This window comes from Bombina bombina, chromosome 3, assembly GCF_027579735.1.
Source record: "Bombina bombina isolate aBomBom1 chromosome 3, aBomBom1.pri, whole genome shotgun sequence".
Lineage (NCBI taxonomy): Eukaryota > Metazoa > Chordata > Amphibia > Anura > Bombinatoridae > Bombina > Bombina bombina.
The window spans coordinates 1,205,297,546-1,205,322,559 of record NC_069501.1 but is presented as its reverse complement, the minus strand read 5'-3'; the positions used below and the strand labels follow the sequence as shown (position 1 = coordinate 1,205,322,559).

The window sequence follows — 25,014 nt, the reverse complement described above, 5'->3', positions numbered from 1 at the left end:
ATACATATACTGTGTATATATATGTATATATATATATATATATATATATATATATATATATATATATATAAACACATAGATAAGCATACACATGCAGGCATATGCCTATAGGTTTGTAGGAGGAATTGTGTATAATACAACTGCCATTTCCAAAGGCAGACCCCCTAAGCTGCTTCACTACTGTGCTACAATGCAGATAGGTCCCAACAAAAATGGGAGGGAAAGTACAGTTCCCTGGGTGTGTCAGAAGTTCCCTCACAACTCATCATATTATCTTAGCATTTTACATCTTCAGGTCTCATTAATTTAAAGTAACAGTAAACACAGTGTAATGAGAAGAAATCTGTGTTGTGTTGCTGTGGAATAACATAGACAAGGGTTAACATTTTAAAACAAATTAAAATCTTTTTAATGCTATTAGTTTTCAATAGCCAAACTTCACCCACCATTTACCTTATTTGGAGGAATACATTTTGGCTTTAGTCCACATACAATAAGGCTAGCTGCTGTAATAAAGTTTAAAGTTAATTGTTTTGCAGTTGTTAGCTGATAATTTAGAAGCAAATACAAGTTAAATTATAGTGAAAACATTTCAGTTAAATTTGTATTTGATGGAAATTGAGAATGTTTTTCCTGTGAGATTCACTATCCCAGAGAGCTTAATTACTTTCTTTGTTGAATCACTTTAAACATGAAAGTGCTGGAACATAGCTGTAGAAGCTGACTAGAAAATATCACCTGAGCATCTCTAAGCTAAAAGCTAAAAAGGTAGATATTTTACCCAACATTTCCTCAGTAGCCACATTCCATTGTAAAAGGGACTTTAAAAGGTCAATCAGGAAGCATGACCCAGGACTTCCTCAGTTTAAGGAAGTTTACTATGAAATATTGTGACATGTGAGTGAAATCCCATAAGATCACAAAAAAATAATAAGGCTTCCCCTGCTGACAGACTCCTGCATTGCAGCTACAATGTGCTGAAAAGGACTCTAATGAGTATGTCAAGTAGTGATATAACTGTCCAACTGTAATGCACTGTGGACTGTTGCAAAACAAAAGCCAATTTGTATGAAATAACTTAAAGGGACAGGAAACCCCAACATTTTCTTTCATGATTTGGATAGAACATACAATTTGTTTCATGATTTGGATAGAACATACAATTTGTTTCATGATTTGGATAGAACATACAATTTTAAACAACTTTCCAATTTACTTCTATTATCAAATAATGAATCAATTTAATTTTTATGAAAAACAGGACTTTTTTTCTACATTGAATAAAATGGCTTGACCAATTGAATTCACTAGTAATAACTACAAAACTGCCAAATTTCAGCACAATTACTTTTTTTGTTTTTAAAGTTATGCAACTTTGGGGAAAAAAATTAAACAGAAACTTTGAAAGAGGCAGAGAGGCCTAGTTATCAACGTGTCTACTTACCTGCCTTCGCCGGCCCAATACGCCCGCCTAAGCTCGCCTACCATCGCCGCCGCAGACCTGAAAAATCTCGCCAAAGGTTATCAATAAATCTGTCAAAAAGCCGCGCACCAAGTACGGGGCGTTGAACAGCGGACTGTGATAGTTATACTCATCCGATCTCGCTGCCCTTTGGCTTTTTGATAGCTTTATTGACAAGCTGTCACTAAGCACCCACACTAACTATACTGTTCTACCCCCTATACCGGCGCCCCCGGAGCCCCCGCAACGAAATAAAGTTATTAACCCCTAAACCGCCGCTCCTAGACCCCGCCGCAACTCTTATAAATGTATTAACCCCTAAACCGCCGCTCCCGGAGCCCACCGTCACTCTAATAAACTGAATAAGCCCTAAACTGATGCTCCCCGACCCCGCCGCCACCTACATAATACCTATTGACCCCTATCCTGCCCCCCCTATACCGGCGCCACCTATAATAAATTTATTAACCCCTATCCTGCCCCCCCCTACACCGCCGCAACTATAATAAAATTATTAACCCCTAAACCTAAGTCTAACCCTAACCCTAACACCCCCCTAACTTAAATATTAATTAAATACATCCAATCAGCCAATCCGATTGAGCTTGCATTCTATTGGCTGTTCCGATCAGCCAATAGAATGCGAGCTCAATCTGATTGGCTGATTGGATCAGCCAATCCGATTGAACTTCAATATGATTGGCTGATTTAATCAGCCAATCAGATTTTTCCTACCTTAATTCCGATTGGCTGATAGAATCCTATCAGCCAATCAGAATTCGAGGGACGCCATCTTGGATGACGTCACTTAAAGGAACCGTCATTCGTCATTCAGTCGTCGGTGGAAGAAGATGGCTCCGCGTCGGCTCATCTGAAGATGGCTCCACTCTGCTCCGGATGGATGAAGATTGAAGATTGAAGACGCCGCCTGGATGATGACTTCAATCGGATGGAAGACTTCTTCAGCGCCCCTTGGATGATGACTTCAGTCGGACGGAAGACTTCTTCAGCGCCCCTTGGGTGAAGACTTCGGCCGCTGCGGATCTCCTCTTCTGTTCCATCGGTGGTCGGCTGGCTGAAGACGGCTAAAGGTAGGATGATCTTCAGGGGGGTAGTGTTAGGTTTATTTAAGGGGGGTTTGGGTTAGATTAGGGGTATGTGGGTGGTGGTTTTTAATGTTGGGGGGTTGTATTTTTTTTTTTTACAGGCAAAAGAGCTGAATTCTTTGGGGCATGCCCCGCAAAAGGCCCTTTTAAGGGCTGGTAAGGTAATAGAGCTGCTAACTTTTTAATGTAGAATAGGGTAGGGCATTTTTTTTATTTTGGGGTGTTTTGTTATTTTATTAGGGAGCTTAGATTAGGTGTAAGTAGCTTAAAATTGTTGTAATATTTTTTAAATGTTTGTAACTTATTTTTATTTATTTTTTTGTAACTTAGTTTTTTTTATTTTTTGTACTTTAGTTAGTTTATTTAATTGTATTTAATTGTAGTTATTTGTGGGTAATTTATTTTATTAATTTAATGATAGTGTAGTGTTAGGTTTAATTGTAACTTAGCTTAGGATTTATTTTACAGGTACATTTGTATTTCTTTTAGCTAGGTAGTTATTAAATAGTTAACTATTTAATAACTATTCTAACTAGCTAAAATAAATACAAAGTTACCTATAAAATAAATATAAATCCTAAGATAGCTACAATGTAATTATTAATTACATTGTAGCTATCTTAGGGTTTATTTTACAGGTAAGTATTTAGTTTTAAGTAGGAATATTTTTTTTAATGATAGTGTAGTGTTAGGTGTAATTGTAACTTAGGTTAGTTTTTATTTTACAGGTAAATTTATCTTTATTTTAACTAGGTAGTTAATAACTATTTAATAGCTATTGTACCTATTTAAAATAAATTCAAATTTGCCTGTAAAATAAAAATAAATCCTAAAATAGCTACAATATAATTATTATTTATGTTGTAGCTATATTAGGGTTTATTTTAAAGGTAAGTATTTAGTTTTAAATAGGATTAATTTAGTTAATAAGAGTTATAATATTTAGATGTATTTAATAAATATTTAAGTTAGGGGGGAGTTAGGGTTAGGGTTAGACTTAGGTTTAGGGGTTAAAAATTTAATTATAGTTGCGGCGGTGTAGGGGGGACAGGATGGGGTTAATAAATTTATTATAGGTGGCGACGGTGTAGGGGGGCAGATTAGGGGTTAATACGTTTAATATAGGTTGGGGCGGGGTCCAGGAGCGGCAGTTTAGGGGTTAATCAGTTTATTAGAGTGGCGGTGGGCTCCGAGAGCGGCGGTTTAGGGGTTAACATATTTATTACAGTGGTGGCGGGGTCCGGGAGCGGCGGTTTAGGGGTTAATAAGTTTATTAGAATGGCGGTGGGCTCCGGGAGCGGCGGTTTAAGGGGTAATACATTTATTTAGTTGTGGCGGTGTAGGGGGGACAGATTAGGGGTGTTTAGACTCGGGGTACATGTTAGGGTGTTAGGTGTAGACATCTCCCATAGGAATCAATGGGATATCTGGCAGCAGCGAACATGAACTTTCGCTATGGTCAGACTCCCATTGATTCCTATGGGATACGCCGCCTCCAGGGCGGCGGATTGAAAACCAGGTACGCTGGGCCAGAAAAGTAAAGAGCGTACCTGGTAGTTTTTTGATAACTAGCAAAAGTAGTCAGATTGTGCCGAACTTGTGTGCGGAACATCTAGAGTGACGTAAGAATCGATCCGTGTCCGACTGAGTCAGGCGGATCGAAGCTTACATCACTAAATTCTACTTTTGCCGGTGTGTAGGGCTTGATAACTTAGGCGAATCAGCCTCACCACAAATACGCTGCGGAATTCCAGCGTATTTGAGGTTGACGTCTTGATAACTAGGGGCCAGAGTGTCTAAAAAACATAAGGAATTTTCTTGCTAGTAACTTAAACTCCGTATGTAACATATGTTTTTTGCTATTGTATTTTAGACTTTATTTGTCATTGAAAAGTTACATTTAAGCTTTGCACTTTCAATTTTGTGTTTATTGCATTTAAGTTTTGTAAATAGTAGTTTATTTAGATTATGATTTTGCAAATTCTGAGTGTGCTTTGAATGTTTCTCTGTAAATTTAACAAATTAGGATTATACTTTGTATCACAATTTCTGTGTATGTTTAAAAAAAAAAAAGGTATTGCACTTTGTATTTTTTATTTTTGAACTAAGCATGCCAGTTTCAGAGAGTGTGAGGGACAGGGGTGTTTCTGAAGCTCACTAAGCATTTTACACCTGCTCACTGCTGTAGACGTGAAGTTTACTCAAAGTTCACAATAAATGACTTAACTGACAAAAAAAACGTAATGTATACTAAACTAGAGGCAAATGCAAGTTAAAAGTACAGTTAAAATAATTCAGTTTAATATATATTTGCTGCAAATTTAGATTGTTTATCAGTGTCAGGTGCTCCCTTGTTAACCTCACTCTCCCTGTGAATCTGTATCCCAGAGAGCTTACTTTATATGGGAGGCAGCTCTTTTCACCTTAGGACTTCCAGGATCTGCTCTTTTAGAGAATTAAGTGAATTCTGCCCCTGTCAAATCTGCTGTATGTTTTCTGTCCAGATTGTACATTTTTTGAGAATCAGGCTCTTAATCGTGTGGAGAATTTATAAAAACAATAAGCTCTCCCTGTTGACAGGCAGCTGCCCTGCAGCTAGACTGTTAATTTGCTGGAGAAGAAGCGATAAAAATGCGGAGGATCCGGCCTCATATAGGCCAATTTCAGTCTTAAATATAGATTATAAAATTTTAATGTCTATCATTGCATCTAGGTTATCTATCTTTTTACACAAAATCATTCACCCAGATCAAACTGGATTTATGGCAGATAGAAACCCTTCTAAAAATATTCGTAAATTGGTTAATTTTTTGGACTATGCGTGGAATGCAGATAAGAGTAAACAGATGCCTTTGTGGCAGGATGTTGCTATTCTCTCCTTGGATGCGGTCAAAGCATTTGACTCGATTGTATGGGAATATCTATTTCGAGCATTAGATCAGTTTGGGTTTAAAGGCGAATTTTTACAATTTATTTGTAAAATATATCATAACCCTATATCTTTTATCTTGATCAATGGGACTCTATCTCCTAAAATAATACTGCAAAGAGGAACCAGACAGGGATGCCCCTTGTCCCCGTTACTTTTCAATATTGCATTGGAGCCGTTAGCAATACAGCTTAGAAAAGTTTTATCGGGAGTTTCGATTGGCACTCAGTCTCTTAAAACTCTGTTATACGCAGATGATGTATTATTATTTTTGGCGAACATACAACAGTCTATTCCAATGATTCTTTATACATTGAAATTTTTTAGCTCCTTTTCTGGGTATAGGATAAATTTAGAAAAGAGTGAACTAATGTGTTTAAACAACATTCAGATTATAGTACCTAATAGCCCATTTAAACGAGTCGATGCTATTAAATATTTAGGTTTAGTTTTGCATAAAAATCCTAGCTTTTGGTATAAAGCTAATTATGAGCCACTATTTCAAAAAGTAAGTTCAGATCTACATGTGTGGGCAGTATTCCCACTTTCTTTAATCTAATTAAATCTATTATCTTTGCGCGTTTGTTGTATCCATTGCAGAATCTTCCGTTATTTATTTTAAATAAGGATTTGAAATAATAAAAAGCCTCGAATTGGCCTGGAAAGACTAATGCAAAAGGTAGACGCAGCGGGATTAGCGTTGCCCAATATTAAATTTTATAATTTAGCTGCTATGGTTAAAATAGCGATAGATTGGATTGCAGGATCCAGTATAGTATCTTCTGAAGAAATAGAAACTTTTTTAATTGCTCCATTCTCTCTAAAAGCCATTATACACTCCCCAGTACAGAAGTTGCCGCAGAATATTAGCTGTCTCATCTCTATTAAAAATATTGTATCTGCATGGCATAAATTTTGTACTATTTTAGAGTTGGATTTTTCCTTTTCTGAATTTCTACTTATTGTAGGTAATCCGAGTTTTCTCCCGGGGTTATACCAAAAAACATTTGGAGACTGGGCTGGAAAAGGTCTGCAATATGTAAAACAAGTCCTTGATGAAGGTTATCAAATGGCATCAGCAGATGATATTTTTAGTAAATACGGGATTCCAAGGGCTGATCTATTTGCCTATTTTCAAATTCGGCACTTTGTTGCAGGGCAGAGGGTAATTAGGGTATCAGGCTATGTTGCTTAACAACTATACAAGATGGTTTCAAAAAATGGTTTTGAACTTGCAACCTTCACCTGTGATCAACTCAGTCACAATAGACGCACAATACATTTTTTAAATGTAATAAACTGATTAATTTACATCTATTCCAGACAATTATATTTACCTAATATATTTTCCTTCATGTTTTTAAACAATATATTAACATAATTATGAATTATACATTATTACTTTAATATGCATTTCATAAACTAATATATTCAGTATCAATATTTCAAGTTCCAATTATGGGCCAGATTACAAGTGGTGCTCTATTTAGCACTTTTGCTCATGCAACTTTTAAAGTGATGCAGGTTAGTGCCCCTATTACAAGTTGAAAGTAAAATTGTCACTTATTCTTTGTCGGAGCATCTAGCAACAACACTTGCATGTATCTGAGGCATAAAAATTAGCAATTTTTCAATTTTTTAACAGATTTTCATAATAAATCTAATAAAATGACGAAATACCAACTTGCATGTGGTTTACAAACAGAGAGCAAAGCATTTGTATGGCTGTCAAATTATCTTTAATTACAGGAAGCAAATTCTGTTGAATTTCTTAGAGAATAAGAAAGTAAAACATAATTTATGCTTACCTGATAAATTTATTTCTCTTGTAGTGTATCCAGTCCACGGATCATCCATTACTTATGGGATATTAACTCCTCCCCAACAGGAAGTGCAAGAGGATTCACCCAGCAGAGCTGCTATATAGCTCCTCCCCTAACTGCCATTACCAGTCATTCGACCGAAAACATGCAGAGAAAGGAAAACCATAGGGTGCAGTGGTGACTGTAGTTTAATGGAAAAATTACCTGCCTTAAAGTGACAGGGCGGGCCGTGGACTGGATACACTACAAGAGAAATAAATTTATCAGGTAAGCATAAATTATGTTTTCTCTTGTTAAGTGTATCCAGTCCACGGATCATCCATTACTTATGGGATACCAATACCAAAGCTAAAGTACAAGGATGACGGGAGGGACAGGCAGGCTCTTTATACGGAAGGAACCACTGCCTGAAGAACCTTTCTCCCAAAAACAGCCTCCGAAGAAGCAAAAGTGTCAAATTTGTAAAATTTGGAAAAAGTATGAAGAGAAGACCAAGTTGCAGCCTTGCAAATCTGTTCAACAGAAGCCTCATTCTTAAAGGCCCAAGTGGAAGCCACAGCTCTAGTAGAATGTGCTGTAATTCTTTCAGGAGGCTGCTGTCCAGCAGTCTCATAGGCTAACCGTATTATGCTACGAAGCCAAAAGGAGAGAGAGGTAGCCGAAGCTTTTTGACCTCTCCTCTGACCAGAATAAACGACAAACAGGGAAGACGTTTGTCGAAAATCCTTAGTTGCCTGTAGATAAAATTTCAGGGCACGGACTACATCTAGATTGTGTAGCAGACGTTCCTTTTTCGAAGAAGGATTAGGACACAAAGATGGAACCACAATCTCTTGATTGATATTCCTGTTAGTGACCACCTTAGGTAGGAACCCAGGTTTAGTACGCAGAACTACCTTGTCTGAATGAAAAATCAGATAAGGAGAATCACAATGTAAGGCAGATAACTCAGAGACTCTTCGAGCCGAGGAAATCGCCATTAAAAACAGAACTTTCCAAGATAACAACTTGATATCAATGGAATGAAGGGGTTCAAACGGAACCCCCTGTAAAACATTAAGAACTAAGTTCAAACTCCATGGTGGAGCAACAGTTTTAAACACAGGCTTGATCCTAGCTAAAGCCTGACAAAAAGCTTGAACGTCCGGAACTTCTGACAGACGTTTGTGTAAAAGAATGGACAGAGCTGAAATCTGTCCCTTTAAGGAACTAGCGGATAAACCCTTTTCTAAACCTTCTTGTAGAAAAGACAATATCCTCGGAATCCTAACCTTACTCCATGAGTAACTCTTGGATTCGCACCAATATAAGTATTTGCGCCATATCTTATGGTAAATCTTTCTGGTAACAGGCTTCCTAGCCTGTATTAAGGTATCAATAACTGACTCAGAAAAACCACGTTTTGATAAAATCAAGCGTTCAATTTCCAAGCAGTCAGCTTCAGAGACATTAGATTTTGATGTTTGAAGGGACCCTGGATCAGAAGGTCCTGTTTCAGAGGTAGCGACCAAGGTGGACAGGATGACATGTCCACTAGATCTGCATACCAAGTCCTGCGTGGCCATGCAGGCGCTATTAGAATCACTGATGCTCTCTCCTGTTTGATTCTGGCAATCAATCGAGGAAGCATCGGGAAGGGTGGAAACACATAAGCCATCCCGAAGGTCCAAGGTGCTGTCAAAGCATCTATCAGAACCGCTCCCGGATCCCTGGATCTGGACCCGTAACAAGGAAGCTTGGCGTTCTGTCGAGACGCCATGAGATCTATCTCTGGTTTGCCCCAACGTCGAAGTATTTGGGCAAAGACCTCCGGATGAAGTTCCCACTCCCCCGGATGAAAAGTCTGACGACTTAAGAAATCCGCCTCCCAGTTCTCCACTCCCGGGATGTGGATTGCTGACAGGTGGCAAGAGTGAGACTCTGCCCAGCGAATTATCTTTGATACTTCCATCATTGCTAGGGAGCTTCTTGTCCCTCCCTGATGGTTGATGTAAGCTACAGTCGTGATGTTGTCCGACTGAAACCTGATGAACCCCCGAGTTGTTAACTGGGGCCAAGCCAGAAGGGCATTGAGAACTGCTCTCAATTCCAGAATGTTTATTGGTAGGAGACTCTCCTCCTGATTCCATTGTCCCTGAGCCTTCAGAGAATTCCAGACAGCGCCCCAACCTAGTAGGCTGGCGTCTGTTGTTACAATTGTCCAGTCCGGACTGCTGAATGGCATCCCCCTGGACAGATGTGGCCGAGAAAGCCACCATAGAAGAGAATTTCTGGTCTCTTGATCCAGATTCAGAGTAGGGGACAAGTCTGAGTAATCCCCATTCCACTGACTTAGCATGCACAATTGCAGCGGTCTGAGATGTAGGCGTGCAAAGGGTACTATGTCCATTGCTGCTACCATTAAGCCGATCACCTCCATGCATTGAGCTACTGACGGGTGTTGAATGGAATGAAGGACACGGCATGCATTTTGAAGCTTTGTTAACCTGTCTTCTGTCAGGTAAATCTTAATTTCTACAGAATCTATAAGAGTCCCCAAGAAGGGAACTCTTGTGAGTGGAAAGAGAGAACTCTTCTTTTCGTTCACCTTCCATCCATGCGACCATAGAAATGCCAGTACTAACTCTGTATGAGACTTGGCAGTTTGAAAGCTTGAAGCTTGTATCAGAATGTCGTCTAGGTACGGAGCTACCGCAATTCCTCGCGGTCTTAGTACCGCCAGAAGAGCACCCAGAACCTTTGTGAAGATTCTCGGAGCCGTAGCCAATCCGAATGGAAGAGCTACAAACTGGTAATGCCTGTCTAGAAAGGCAAACCTTAGATACCGGTAATGATCTTTGTGAATCGGTATGTGAAGGTAAGCATCCTTTAAATCCACTGTGGTCATGTACTGACCCTTTTGGATCATGGGTAAAATTGTCCGAATAGTTTCCATTTTGAACGATGGAACTCTTAGGAATTTGTTTAGGATCTTTAAATCCAAGATTGGCCTGAAAGTTCCCTCTTTTTTGGGAACCACAAACAGATTTGAGTAAAACCCTTGTCCTTGTTCCGACCGTGGAACCGGATGGATCACTCCCATTAATAAAAGATCTTGTACGCAGCGTAGAAACGCCTCTTTCTTTATTTGGTTTGTTGACAACCTTGACAGATGAAATCTCCCTCTTGGGGGAGAGAATTTGAAGTCTAGAAGGTATCCCTGAGATATGATCTCTAACGCCCAGGGATCCTGGACATCTCTTGCCCAAGCCTGGGCGAAGAGAGAAAGTCTGCCCCCCACTAGATCCGTTCCCGGATCGGGGGCCCTCGATTCATGCTGTCTTAGGGGCAGCAGCAGGTTTCCTGGCCTGCTTGCCCTTGTTCCAGGACTGGTTAGGTCTCCAGCCTTGTCTGTAGCGAGCAACAGCTCCTTCCTGTTTTGGTGCAGAGGAAGTTGATGCTGCTCCTGCTTTGAAATTACGAAAGGAACGAAAATTAGACTGTCTAGCCTTAGGTTTGGCTCTGTCTTGAGGCAGGGCATGGCCTTTACCTCCTGTAATGTCAGCGATAATTTCTTTCAACCCGGGCCCGAATAAGGTCTGCCCTTTGAAAGGTATATTAAGCAATTTAGATTTAGAAGTAACGTCAGCTGACCAGGATTTTAGCCACAGTGCTCTGCGTGCCTGAATGGCGAATCCGGAATTCTTAGCCGTAAGTTTAGTTAAATGTACTACGGCATCTGAAATAAATGAGTTAGCTAACTTAAGGGCTTTAAGCTTGTGTGTAATCTCATCTAATGGAGCTGATTCAAGTGTCTCTTCCAGAGACTCAAACCAAAATGCTGCTGCAGCCGTGACAGGCGCAATGCATGCAAGAGGTTGCAATATAAAACCTTGTTGAACAAACATTTTCTTAAGGTAACCCTCTAACTTTTTATCCATTGGATCTGAAAAGGCACAGCTATCCTCCACCGGGATAGTGGTACGCTTAGCTAAAGTAGAAACTGCTCCCTCCACCTTAGGGACCGTTTGCCATAAGTCCCGTGTGGTGGCGTCTATTGGAAACATCTTTCTAAATATCGGAGGGGGTGAGAACGGCACACTGGGTCTATCCCACTCCTTAGTAACAATTTCAGTAAGTCTCTTAGGTATAGGAAAAACGTCAGTACTCGCCGGTACCGCAAAATATTTATCCAACCTACACATTTTCTCTGGTATTGCAACTGTGTTACAATCATTCAGAGCCGCTAACACCTCCCCTAGTAATACACGGAGGTTTTCCAGCTTAAATTTAAAATTTGAAATATCTGAATCCAGTTTGTTTGGATCAGAACCGTCACCCGCAGAATGAAGCTCTCCGTCCTCATGTTCTGCAAATTGTGACGCAGTGTCTGACATGGCCCTAATATTATCAGCGCACTCTGTTCTCACCCCAGAGTGATCACGCTTACCTCTTAGTTCTGGTAATTTAGCCAAAACTTCAGTCATAACAGTAGCCATATCCTGTAATGTGATTTGTAATGGCCGCCCAGATGTACTCGGCGCTACAATATCACGCACCTCCCGAGCGGGAGATGCAGGTACTGACACGTGAGGCGAGTTAGTCGGCATAACTCTCCCCTCGTTGTTTGGTGAAATATGTTCAATTTGTACAGATTGACTTTTATTTAAAGTAGCATCAATACAGTTAGTACATAAATTTCTATTGGGCTCCACTTTGGCTTTAGCACATATAGCACAGATATCTTCCTCTGAATCAGACATGTTTAACACACTAGCAAATAAACTAGCAACTTGGAAATACTTTTCAAGTAATTTACTATAATATGAAAACGTACTGTGCCTATAAGAAGCACAGAAAAAGTTATGACAGTTGAAAATTAATAAACTGAAAAGTTATAGCATCAAATCTTTGTAAAAAACACAATTTTAGCAAAGGATTGCTCCCATTAGCAAAGGATAACTAACCCTGATAGCAGAAAAAAAATACAGAAATAAACGTTTTTTTATCACAGTCAACTACAATCTCACAGCTCTGCTGTGAGTGATTACCTCCCTCAAAACAAGTTTTGAAGACCCCTGAGTTCTGTAGAGATGAACCGGATCATGCAGGGAAGACAATAAACTTCTGACTGAATTTTTTGATGCGTAGCAAAAGCACCAAAAAAGGCCCCTCCCCCTCACACATAACAGTGAGAGAGATCAGTAAACTGTCATAAATTAAATAAAACGACTGCCAAGTGGAAAAAAATAGTGCCCAAAACATTTTTTCACCCAGTACCTCAGAAAATTAAACGATTTTACATGCCAGCAAAAAACGTTTAACATTAATAAATTGAGTGTTATTAAAAAGCCTGTTGCTAGTACCTGCAAATTAGGCTAAAGTTTTATGCATACAGTATAATTCCAGTGAAGTGCCATTCCCCAGAATACTGAAGTGTAAAATATACATACATGACAGCCTGATACCAGTTGCTGCTACTGCATTTAAGGCTGAGTTTACATTATATCGGTATGGCAGAATTTTCTCATCAATTCCATTGTCAGAAAATAATAAGCTGCTACATACCTCTTTGCAGATTAATCTGCCCGCTGTCCCCTGATCTGAAGTTTACCTCTCCTCAGATGGCCGAGAAACAGCAATATGATCTTAACTACTCCGGCTAAAATCATAGAAAAACTCAGGTAGATTCTTCTTCAAATTCTACCAGAGAAGGAATAACACACTCCGGTGCTATTATAAAATAACAAACTTTTGATTGAAGGTATGAAACTAAGTATAATCACCACAGTCCTCTCACACATCCTATCTATTTGTTGGGTGCAAGAGAATGACTGGTAATGGCAGTTAGGGGAGGAGCTATATAGCAGCTCTGCTGGGTGAATCCTCTTGCACTTCCTGTTGGGGAGGAGTTAATATCCCATAAGTAATGGATGATCCGTGGACTGGATACACTTAACAAGAGAAATATGAATATTTCTTGAAGCACATTGAGTTGAATTATTAGCAGATACGCTTGATAATACACAGCATATCTTCTTGAATCTAGCTGTTTATTAATAAAATATTTTTGTATGCTTTTTTGTATTCTCTTCCCTTTCATCTTACAACCTGTTTAAGAAGGATACCACGTGGTATGAATAATTTTGAATGCTCATATACTAATTATATTTGAGTTATTAATTCTCCTTGATAATTATAAAAAAATAAACAAATAAACTATTATGGATGTGTTTCATTAGGATACTGTTACAGGATTTTTATGCCCTATTTGAAGAAATTAAAAGAACAAAAACAGGTTTTGTTTTACATTTTTACAATAATATTTTGAAAAACATAGCTAACCATTGTCTAAAATAGAGTCCAGATGCCTAAATTATGTACGTTACTTATGACCAGAAAAAACATTGCACGGAAAGGGCAGAAAACATATTTAAAACGCTGTAGGCTTTTTTAATCCTCTCTGTCCTTTCCATTCGAGTCACTGGATTTAGCTATTACATTGATTCATATTGTTTCAGATTTATGCTCCAGTCCAGATGCGGGCTTACATAATGTGCGGAAAGATTACTGATAAACTACTTTGATTTAGGACAGTACTGAGCATTCAGTAAGATTCTTTATTATTTATTTAATGATTGTAATTACCAGGTCGATACCTTTTTTATTTTATTGACAAAAAATTAAATATAATAATTGATCATTAATTTATTTCATTAAAGGGACATAAACCACATTCTAATTTACTTCTATTATCAAATTATTCTTGTCATCCTTTGCTGAAAATGTAAGCTTCAAGAGGGTGCATGTGTCTGCGGCGCTATATAGCAGCAGTTTTGCAACAATGTTATACATTAGTAGGAGCACTATTTCCTGTCATGTAGTGCTTCAGGCATGAACACGCTAACTACCTAGGTATCTCTTCAATAAAGAATAACAAGAGAATTAAATACATTTCATAATAGAAGTAAATTGGAAACTTTTACAAAATTGTATTCTCTATCTAAATCATGAAGGAAAAATGTTGGGTTTAATGTCCCTTTAAAGGGACATGGAACTTTTCTTTTGTGATTCAGACAGAGCTTGTAATTTATAAAAAAAAAAATACTTCTACATCTAATTTGCTTTGTTCTCTTGGTATAAATTTTAGCTGCTGATTGGTGGCTATACATATATGCCTCTTGTCATTAGCTCACCTGATGTCATTAGCTAGCTTCACTGCTGCTCCTTCAACAAAGGATATCAAGAAAATGAAGCAAAGTTTATATAAGAAGTAAATTGGAAAGTTATTTAAACTACTAAGCTCTTTCTGAATAATGAAAGCAAAATGTGGGGTTTCACCTCCCATTAACAGAAAGAAAAGTATACTCAAAGCTAGATAATAATACATTTGTCATGGAGTCACAAAACATATATATGTTTGTATTTGTATATATCTTTAAAACAGGTTATTTTTTATAGAATTATAATGATCTGAAATTAAGGGAAGGGATTATAAAAAAGGTGGAGTAAGAAAAAATAGAACTATCTACTTATACATTTGGGCTCTTTGCATATTTGAAAATTAAACCACAAAACAACAAGAACAAATATGTGTATACAACATATATGTTACCTCCATAGACCCTGAATGACATTCCCTAGCAAGCAGAGCTCTGATGAAAACATTTATAGTACTGCATTAGGTTAAAAATAAATACATACTACAGCTGAAACATAATTAGCTTTTATTAAAGGGACATTCTACACCAGGATTTTTATTGTTTAAAAAGATAGATAATCCCTTTATTACCAATTCCCCAGTTTTGCATAACCAACACTGTTATATTAATATACTTTTTACCTCTGTGATTACCTTGTATCTAAGCCTCTGCAGGTTTGCCCCTTTATTTCAGTTCTTTAGACCGACTTGCATTTTAGCCAATCAGTGCTGACTCCTAGGTAACTCCACGTGCGTGAGCACAATGTTATCTATATGGTACACATGGACAGACGCCCTTTAGTTTTGAAAAACTGTCCAAATGCATTTAGATAAGAGGCGGCCTAAGAAATTAGCATATGAGCCTACCTAGGTTTAGCTTTCAACTAAGAATACCAAGAGAACAAAGCAAAATTGATGAGAAAAGTAAATTGGAAAGTTGCTTAAAATTACATGCCCAATCTGAATAATGAAAATTTTATTTTTGACTAGACTGTCCCTTTACGTGATTTTTTATGTTACATTTTTGAATGTAGCTCGTTGACAATGAAAACTAAAATCACACTGCAAATATGGTACCAAACTATACTACAGTAGAACACTGCTATATAGAAATTTAATTTTGTATAACGTTTTGTAGAATGAAAGTATTTTTTTTTAAGTATGTCAGTTGAATCAAAATAAAAATACAGGTAGAAAACCCTTTATTCAAACTGCTTGGGATTGGGAAAGGTTTGGATTTTGGAATATTTGCATATTTGCATCTGTAAAATGAGACAGCTTGGTGAGGGGATAAGACCAATTGTAAACAACAATGGGCCAGTTTACAAGTTGTGCAAATGTGCGCTGCTATTACAAGTGAGGTGCAATGCAAACACGACCTCGCAATGGGATCCTAGTTCTCATGCTGTGAGACACGGCATGAGAACTAGCACAGCGAAGGAGGTAAGTCCCGCAGCAATGGGCAGCGAATGTAAATATATATGTACAGTGAGGGAAAAGGTATTTGATCCCCTGCTGATTTTGTACGTTTGCCCACTGACAAAGAAATGTTCAGTCTATAATTTTAATGGTAATTTTATTTGAACAGTGAGAGACAGAATAACAACAAAAAACCCAGGAAAAAGCATTTCAAAAAAATTATAAATTGATTTGCATTTTAATGAGTGAAATAAGTATTTGACCCCTTTGCAAAACATGAGTTCTTGGTGGCAAAACCCTTGTTGGCAATCTCAGAGGTCAGACATTTCTTGTAGTTGGCCACCAAGTTTGCACACATCTCAGGAGGGATTTTGTCCCACTCCTCTTTGCAGATCCTCTCCAAGTCATTAAGGTTTTGAGGCTGACGTTTGGCAACTCGAACCTTCAGCTCCCTCCACAGATTTTCTATAGGATTAAGGTCTGGAGACTGGCTAGGCCACTCTGGGACCCTAATGTGCTTCTTTTTGAGCCACTCCTTTGTTGCCTTAGCTGTGTGTTTTGAGTCATTGTCATGCTGGAATACCCATCCATGACCCATTTTCAATGCCCTGGCTGAGGGAAGGAGGTTCTCACCCAAGATTTGATGGTACATGGCCCCGTCCATCGTCCCTTTGATGCAGTGAAGTTGCCCTGTCCCCTTAGAAGAAAAGCACCCCCAAAACATAATGTTTCCACCTCCATGTTTGACAGTGGGGATGGTGTTCTTGAGGTCATAGGCAGAATTCCTCCTCCTCCAAACACGGCGAGTTGAGTTGATGCTAAAGAGCTCGATTTTGGTCTCATCTTACCACAACACTTTGACCCAATTCTCCTCTGAATCATTCAGATGTTCAATGGCAATCTTCAGATGGGCCTGCACATGTGCTTTCTTGAGCAGGGGGACCTTGCGGGCACTGCATGATTTCAGTCTTTCACGGCGTAGTGTGTTACCAATTGTTTTTTTGGTGACTTTGGTCCCAGCTGCCTTGAGATCATTGACAGGATCCTCCCGTGTAGTTCTGGGCTGATTCCTCACCGTTCTCATGATCATTAAAACTCCACGGGTTGAGATCTTGTATGGAGCCCCAGACCAAGGGAGATTGACAGTTATTTTGTGTTTCTTCCATTTGCGAATAATCACACCAACTGTTGTCACCTTCTCACCAAGCTGCTAGACGATGGTCTTGTAGCCCATTACAGCCTTGTGTAGGTCTACAGTCATGTCCCTGACATCCTTGGACAGTTCTTTGGTCTTGGTCATGGTGGAGAGTTTGGAATCTGATTAATTGATTGCTTCTGTGGACAGGTGTCTTTTATACAGGTAACAAGCTGAGATTAGGAGCACTCCCTTTAAGAGAGTACTCCTAATCTCAGCTCGTTACCTGTATAAAAGACACCAGGGAGCCAGAAATCTTGCTGATTGATAGGGGACCAAATACTTATTTCACTCATTAAAATGCAAATCAATATTCTATACTATCAAGCAGCACGCCTAACACATGTGTTAGAATGGGGTCATAGCGACAGCCCAACCTCTTGGAGAGAGGCGGAACAATCACTTCTTTCCTCTGACTTGAGACTGTCGGATCTCCCGTGGGTGCCCTCCCATTATTGGAAAAATCTCCTTACCACTCATCCAGTGATCTTAGACACCCTTCGGTTTTGGGATCAAACGAGACATTCAAACCTGATCGCTCCTCATCCTTCCCCTTGCCAAACTGTTTTTAGTGTTCTTTTTTGCCTACCTGATACTCATGTCTCTAGCTGGGCCTCTCTTGGAATAAATCGTTTAGCTGATCTCTATGGGCAAGTTAGAAATATATCCTACTCGGCGATTAGCAATAAACTTCAGATCCCGACTCCATTGAAATTTGAAACCTTCCGATTCTGCTCTATAATTAAATCCTGGGGGTTCCCAAGAGAGAATATTAGACCTATTACAGTCTGGGAACAACGATGGTCACAACCTCTCAGACTCAAGGGAAATTTATCGTTTCATTACGAAACCCTGCTAGTCCCCTACTCCCAACAGAAAGTTTCACAGTTTATAGCCTGGGAGACGGATTTGAACTTTGTGGCCGACACTGACTCTTGGTATAGAGAACTTAAATCTACGAAAAAATTGTTGCATTGTACGTCCCTATGGGAACTCCAATACAAGATTGCAGTACGATGGCATCTAGTCCCGGTGACCTTACATAGGATCTATGACTCTCACTCCCCTGCTTGCTGGAGAGGATGCGGACAGCTGGGAACTCAGGCACACATCTGGTGGTTCTGCCCTAGAGTTTCTCCTGTTTGGATCCAGGTAACCACTCTACTACACTCTCTAGGTATCACCATCACACTTAGTCCCCAAGCTGGCTTACTACATTTAGATTTCCCAGTTCTATCTCCTACACATAAAGCCTTATCTATCTATGTTCTAATGGCTACCAAATTAGAAATAGCGAAAGCATGGAAACAACCCTTTCCTCTGACCATGCCACAAATATTAGCCACAATTAATTTTCTTTCAAAAATGGAAGCTTACTCACACTCTGTTCTAGATAAACTAGATTTTTATTACGCAACCTGGGCACCTTGGTGGGAAAAATTCCCTAATTGAACAAGCTGATAGCAAATGGACGTTGGTCACCCCCTCCTATTATTTTGCTGATAGCTGCCCCTCCTCATTCTTTTTATTTTTTTTATTTTTCATTTCTCACTTCTTCTCATGCTCCTCACCCTGTGTTTTCTCCATCTCTCACTCATTTAGTTCGTTTCTTTGAGTATTCTATAAGAGTATATATATGTTCCCACTTGTATTTCTTTTATTTTTCTTTTTGATGTTTATATACGTTATATAATTCTGAAAAATGAGAAAAGTATACAACGCAGTGCTGTGCAACTTCTTAATTACCTATACATTGAAACTACTGAAACTATATTAACAGTTACTACCATTCCTTTTTTTTTCTTTTTTCTGTATCATTGACAACACTGCCTATGTTTGATATTTTTGTATCCAGTGATTTTCTCAAATAAAAATTTATTTAAAAAAAAAAAAAAAATGCAAATCAATTTATAAAATTTTTGAAATGTGTTTTTCTGAATTTTTTTGTTGTTATTCTGTCTCTCACCATTGAAATAAACCTACTGTGACAGATCCCTGGCTACCCCGACTGGTTAGCTCTGCCAACGGGTCCTTCCCACCGCTGGAACCAGCCGCTATGTAGCGGAGACAATGATCCTTAGTAAGAGCCCACCCAAATAACTAGACATACCAGCATTCGGGTGAACAAAGAAGAACATTTTATTGGGAAACATACACATCATTTATACAGAAACTGATCTTGATAAGAACCCTATCAGCATCTCCCGCCATTTTTGCACCTCTAGACAGGCTGGCGCCTTCATTGTGTCCAGTGTTCCCCAGTGTCCAGCGGTACAAGGATGGTGGGGTGATCCTGGGGGAGTGGCGGCACTTCCAGGGTGTCATTGGAAAGCCCTGGGTCTTGAGCTGTTACATTCCAAAAAGTGCCTTGATCCATGGCGCAGCTCAAAAGTTAGGGGCGGCCAAATGTACACCGGGAAGGCTACTGGGAAAGGGGTGTTGAAGGGGGGTCCAGGACCCCTGGTTTCCAAGGGAGCTCCCTTCCGGCAATAATCTGGCCTCTTGCCCTTCCCATGGGGAACTAATTCCCAAAAGAGCGGAGCTCTGGGGCAAAAGGACAGCTGGAGCGACTTGGGTTAAAGGAGACCGGGAATCCGAGCTGATGCAGCCCGCTGGCGGTTCCATGGGGCCAGCCAGCTGACGGGCCTGCGGAATAGGTCTCGGAAACCCTAGTTCTTACTGAAGCTCATCTCAGGCAACTGGCCCCTCTCTTGCCCTCCCCAAGGGGTTCCAATCCCCAAGAGAGTGGAGCTCTGGGGCAAGGGGCCTTCGAAGCAGCCAGAGGTAAGGTGTTCCAGCGGGTGCTGGATGCGGAGCTGGTTGGAGAGTGATAGACCGGTCAGAGACCAGCTCTTCCAAGAACAGGTTCACACACAAAATTTCCCAAAAGGAAAGGTCGGGGGAATCGTGGTTGCTCTGAGGTGCCCAAAACCACCAAGAAACAAGGGGGGTGAGGTAGTAGGGGTTTAACCCTTGCAGCCCAGTATCCGTGACACCTACCATTAAAATTGTGGGCAAACATACAAAATCAACAGGGGATCAAATATGTTTTCCCCCTCACTGTATAAGTATATATACATATATATATTTTTGTGTTGATATTTGTATATGTATATATATATATTTACTGAAAATACATAGTGGTCTATGGGGACTGTGTGAAGGCACTTTTCAGTGCCGTTTCTTTTTTTCTAACACCTCACAACCATCAACTTTAGTCCCCAAAAACTGCTTAGTAAAGTCCTAAAGGAAGTTTTATATCATTTTAATACTTTTGTATACATAGTACCTTCAGAAATATAGTACAGAATACTTTAATCAGAGAGTTAATAGTTTTTATTTTAAATTCATATAGACTAACATTTGCACACACAAAAAAAACAACTAAAGACATGGGCAGAAAAGATTGTGACTTACTGGTGAAAATAAATGGAAATTTTTATTAATTTTATTTTTCAAAAAATATTAATGAAAAAGTCTAGCGGCTAGATTTAGAGTTCTGCTGCCAAAGGGGTGCGTTAGCTACGCGTGCTTTTTTTCGCCCGCACCTTTTAAATACCGCTGGTATTTAGAGTTCACAGAAGGGCTGCGTTAGGCTCCAAAAAGGGAGCGTACAGGTATATTTACTGCCACTGCAACTCTAAATTCCAGCGGTGCTTACGGACGCGGCCAGCTTCAAAAACGTGCTCGTGCACGATTCCCCCATAGGAAACAATGGGGCTGTTTGAGCGTTCAGCTCCTAAAGCAGCCCCATTGTTTCCTATGGGGAAACACTTCCTATGTCTGCACCTAACACCCTAACATGTACCCCGAGTCTAAACACCCCTAACCTTACACTTATTAACCCCTAATCTGCCGCCTCCGCTATCGCTGACCCCTGCATATTATTATTAACCCCTAATCTGCCGCTCCGTACACCGTCGCAACCTACATTATACCTATGTACCCCTAATCTGCTGCCCCTAACACCGCCGACCCCTATATTATATTTATTAACCCCTAATCTGCCGCCCCCAACGTCGTCGCCACCTACCTACAATTATTAACCCCTAATCTTCCGACCGGACCTCACCGCTACTATAATAAATTTATTAACCCCTAATCCGCCTCACTAACCCTATAATAAATAGTATTAACCCTTAATCTGCCCTCCCTAACATCGCTGACACCTAACTTCAAGTATTAACCCCTAATCTGCCGACCGGACCTTACCGCTACTCTAATACATTTATTAACCCCTAAAGCTAAGTCTAACTTTAACCCTAACACCCCCTAAATTAAATATAATTTTAATCTAACAAAATAAATTAACTCTTATTAAATAAATTATTCCTATTTAAAGCTAAATACTTACCTGTAAAATAAATCCTAATATAGCTACAATATACAGGGAGTGCAGAATTATAAGGCAAATGAGTATTTTGACCACATCATCCTCTTTATGCATGTTGTCTTACTCCAAGCTGTATAGGCTCGAAAGCCTACTACCAATTAAGCATATTAGGTGATGTGCATCTCTGTAATGAGAAGTGGTGTGGTCTAATGACATCAACACCCTATATCAGGTGTGCATAATTATTAGGCAACTTCCTTTCCTTTGTCAAAATGGGTCAAAAGAAGGACTTGACAGGCTCAGAAAAGTCAAAAATAGTGAGATATCTTGCAGAGGGATGCAGCACTCTTAAAATTGCAAAGCTTCTGAAGCGTGATCATCGAACAATCAAGCGTTTCATTCAAAATAGTCAACAGGGTCGCAAGAAGCGTGTGGAAAAACCAAGGCGCAAAATAACTGCCCATGAACTGAGAAAAGTCAAGCGTGCAGCTGCCAAGATGCCACTTGCCACCAGTTTGGCCATATTTCAGAGCTGCAACATCACTGGAGTGCCCAAAAGCACAAGGTGTGCAATACTCAGAGACATGGCCAAGGAAAGAAAGGCTGAAAGACGACCACCACTGAACAAGACACACAAGCTGAAACGTCAAGACTGGGCCAAGAAATATCTCAAGGCTGATTTTTCTAAGGTTTTATGGACTGATGAAATGAGAGTGAGTCTTGATGGGCCAGATGGATGGGCCTGTGGCTGGATTGGTAAAGGGCAGAGAGCTCCAGTCCGACTCAGACGCCAGCAAGGTGGAGGTGGAGTACTGGTTTGGGCTGGTATCATCAAAGATGAGCTTGTGGGGCCTTTTCGGGTTGAGGATGGAGTCAAGCTCAACTCCCAGTCCTACTGCCAGTTTCTGGAAGACACCTTCTTCAAGCAGTGGTACAGGAAGAAGTCTGCATCCTTCAAGAAAAACATGATTTTCATGCAGGACAATGCTCCATCACACTCATCCAAGTACTCCACAGCGTGGCTGGCAAGAAAGGGTATAAAAGAAGAAAATCTAATGACATGGCCTCCTTGGTCACCTGATCTGAACCCCATTGAGAACCTGTGGTCCATCATCAAATGTGAGATTTACAAGGAGGGAAAACAGTACACCTCTCTGAACAGTGTCTGGGAGGCTGTGGTTGCTGCTGCACGCAATGTTGACGGTGAACAGATCAAAACACTGACACAATCCATGGATGGCAGGCTTTTGAGTGTCCTTGCAAAGAAAGGTGGCTATATTGGTCACTGATTTGTTTTTGTTTTGTTTTTGAATGTCAGAAATGTATATTTGTGAATGTTGAGATGTTATATTGGTTTCACTGGTAAAAATAAATAATTGAAATGGGTATATATTTGTTTTTTGTTAAGTTGCCTAATAATTATGCACAGTAATAGTCACCTGCACACACAGATATCCCCCTAAAATAGCTATAACTAAAAACAAACAAAAAACTACTTCCAAAACTATTCAGCTTTGATATTAATAAGTTTTTTGGGATCATTGAGAACATGGTTGTTGTTCAATAATAAAATTAATCCTCAAAAATACAACTTGCCTAATAATTCTGCACTCCCTGTAAATTATAATTATATTGTAGCTATTTTAGGATTAATATTTATTTTACAGGCAACTTTGTAATTATTTTAACCAGGTACAATAGCTATTAAATAGTTAATAACTATTTAATAGTTACCTAGTTAAAATAATTACAAAATTACCTGTAAAATAAATCCTAACCTAAGTTACAATTAAACCTAACACTACACTATCAATAAATTAATTAAATAAAATACCTACAATTATCTACAATTAAACCTAACCCTACACTATCAATCAATTAATTAAATACAATACCTACAAATAAATACAATTAAATAAACTAACTAAAGTACAAAAAATAAAAAAGAACTAAGTTACAAAAAATAAAAAAATATTTACAAACATTATAAAAATATTACAACAATTTTAAACTAATTACACCTACTCTAAGCCCCCTAATAAAATAACAAAGCCCCCCAAAATAAAAAAATGCCCTACCCTATTCTAAAATTAAAATAGAAAAGCTCTTTTACCTTACCAGCCCTTAAAAGGGCCTTTTGCGGGGCATGCCCCAAAGAATTCAGCTCTTTTGCCTGTAAAAAAAAACATACAATACCCCCCCAACATTACAACCCACCACCCACATACCCCTAATCTAACCCAAACCCCCCTTAAATAAACCTAACACTAAGCCCCTGAAGATCTTCCTACCTTGTCTTCACCATGCCAGGTATCACCGATCGCTCCAGGCTCCGAAATCTTCATCCAAGCCCAAGCGGGGGCTGTAGATCCATAATCCGGCTGAAGTCTTCTATCAAGCGACGGCTGAAGAGGTCCAGAAGAGGCTCCAAAGTCTTCATCCTATCCCGGCAGAAGAGTAGATCCGGACTGGCAACCATCTTCTTCCAAGCGGTGACAAGCGGCATCTTCTTTCTTCATCCGATGGCAAGCGGCTCCATGTTGAAGACCTCCGGCGCGGATCCATCCTCTTCTTGCGACGTCCTAAGTCCGAATGAAGGTTCCTTTAAATGACGTCATCCAAGATGGCGTCCCTCGAATTCCGATTGGCTGATAGGATTCTTTCAGCCAATCGGAATTAAGGTAGGAAAAATCTGATCAGATTCAAGTTCAATCCGATTGGCTGATCCAATCAGCCAATCAGATTGAGCTCGCATTCTATTAACTGATCGGAACAGCCAATAGGATGCAAGCTCAATCTGATTGGCTGATTCAATCAGACAATAAGATTTTCCCTACCTTAATTCCGATTGGATTCGGAATTCGAGGGACGCCATCTTGGATGACGTCATTTAAAGGAACCTTCATTCTTCGCAAGAAGAGGATGGATCCGCGCCGGAGGTCTTCAACATGGAGCCGCTTGCCATCGGATGAAGATAGAAGATGCAGCTTGTCACCGCTTGGAAGAAGATGGTTGCCGGTCCGGATCTACTCTTCTGCCCGGATAGGATGAAGACTTTGGAGCCTCTTCTAGACCTCTTCAGCCGTCACTTGATAGAAGACTTCAGCCGGATGATGGATCTTCAGCCCCCGCTTGGGCTTGGATGAAGATTTCGGAGCCTGGAGCGATCAGTTTATTTAAGGGGGGTTTGGGTTAGATTAGGGGTATGTGGGTGGTGGGTTGTAATGTTGGGGGGGGTATTGTATGTTTTTTTTTACAGGCAAAAGAGCTGAATTCTTTGGGGTATGCCCCGCAAAAGACCCTTTTAAGGGCTGGTAAGGTAAAAGAGCTTTTCTATTTTAATTTTAGAATAGGGTAGGGCATTTTTTATTTTGGGGGGCTTTGTTATTTTATTAGGGGGCTTAGAGTAGGTGTAATTAGCTTAAAATTGTTGTAATATTTTTCTTTTGTTTGTAATTAATTTTTTTATTTTTTGTAAGTTAGCTTTTTTTATTTTTTGTACTTTAGTTAGTTCAATTAATTGTATTTATTTGTAGGTATTTTATTTAATTAATTTATTGATAGTGT

At 39.5% G+C, this 25,014-nt stretch overlaps 1 protein-coding gene across 1 annotated transcript in view; it reads right to left on the bottom strand.

The window, feature by feature from the left end:
- The window catches only part of LOC128654639 (disks large homolog 1-like), a 597,403-nt gene that overhangs the window by 552,283 nt on the left and 20,106 nt on the right, over window positions 1-25,014 (bottom strand). The gene's annotated exons all lie outside the window — the stretch shown is intronic.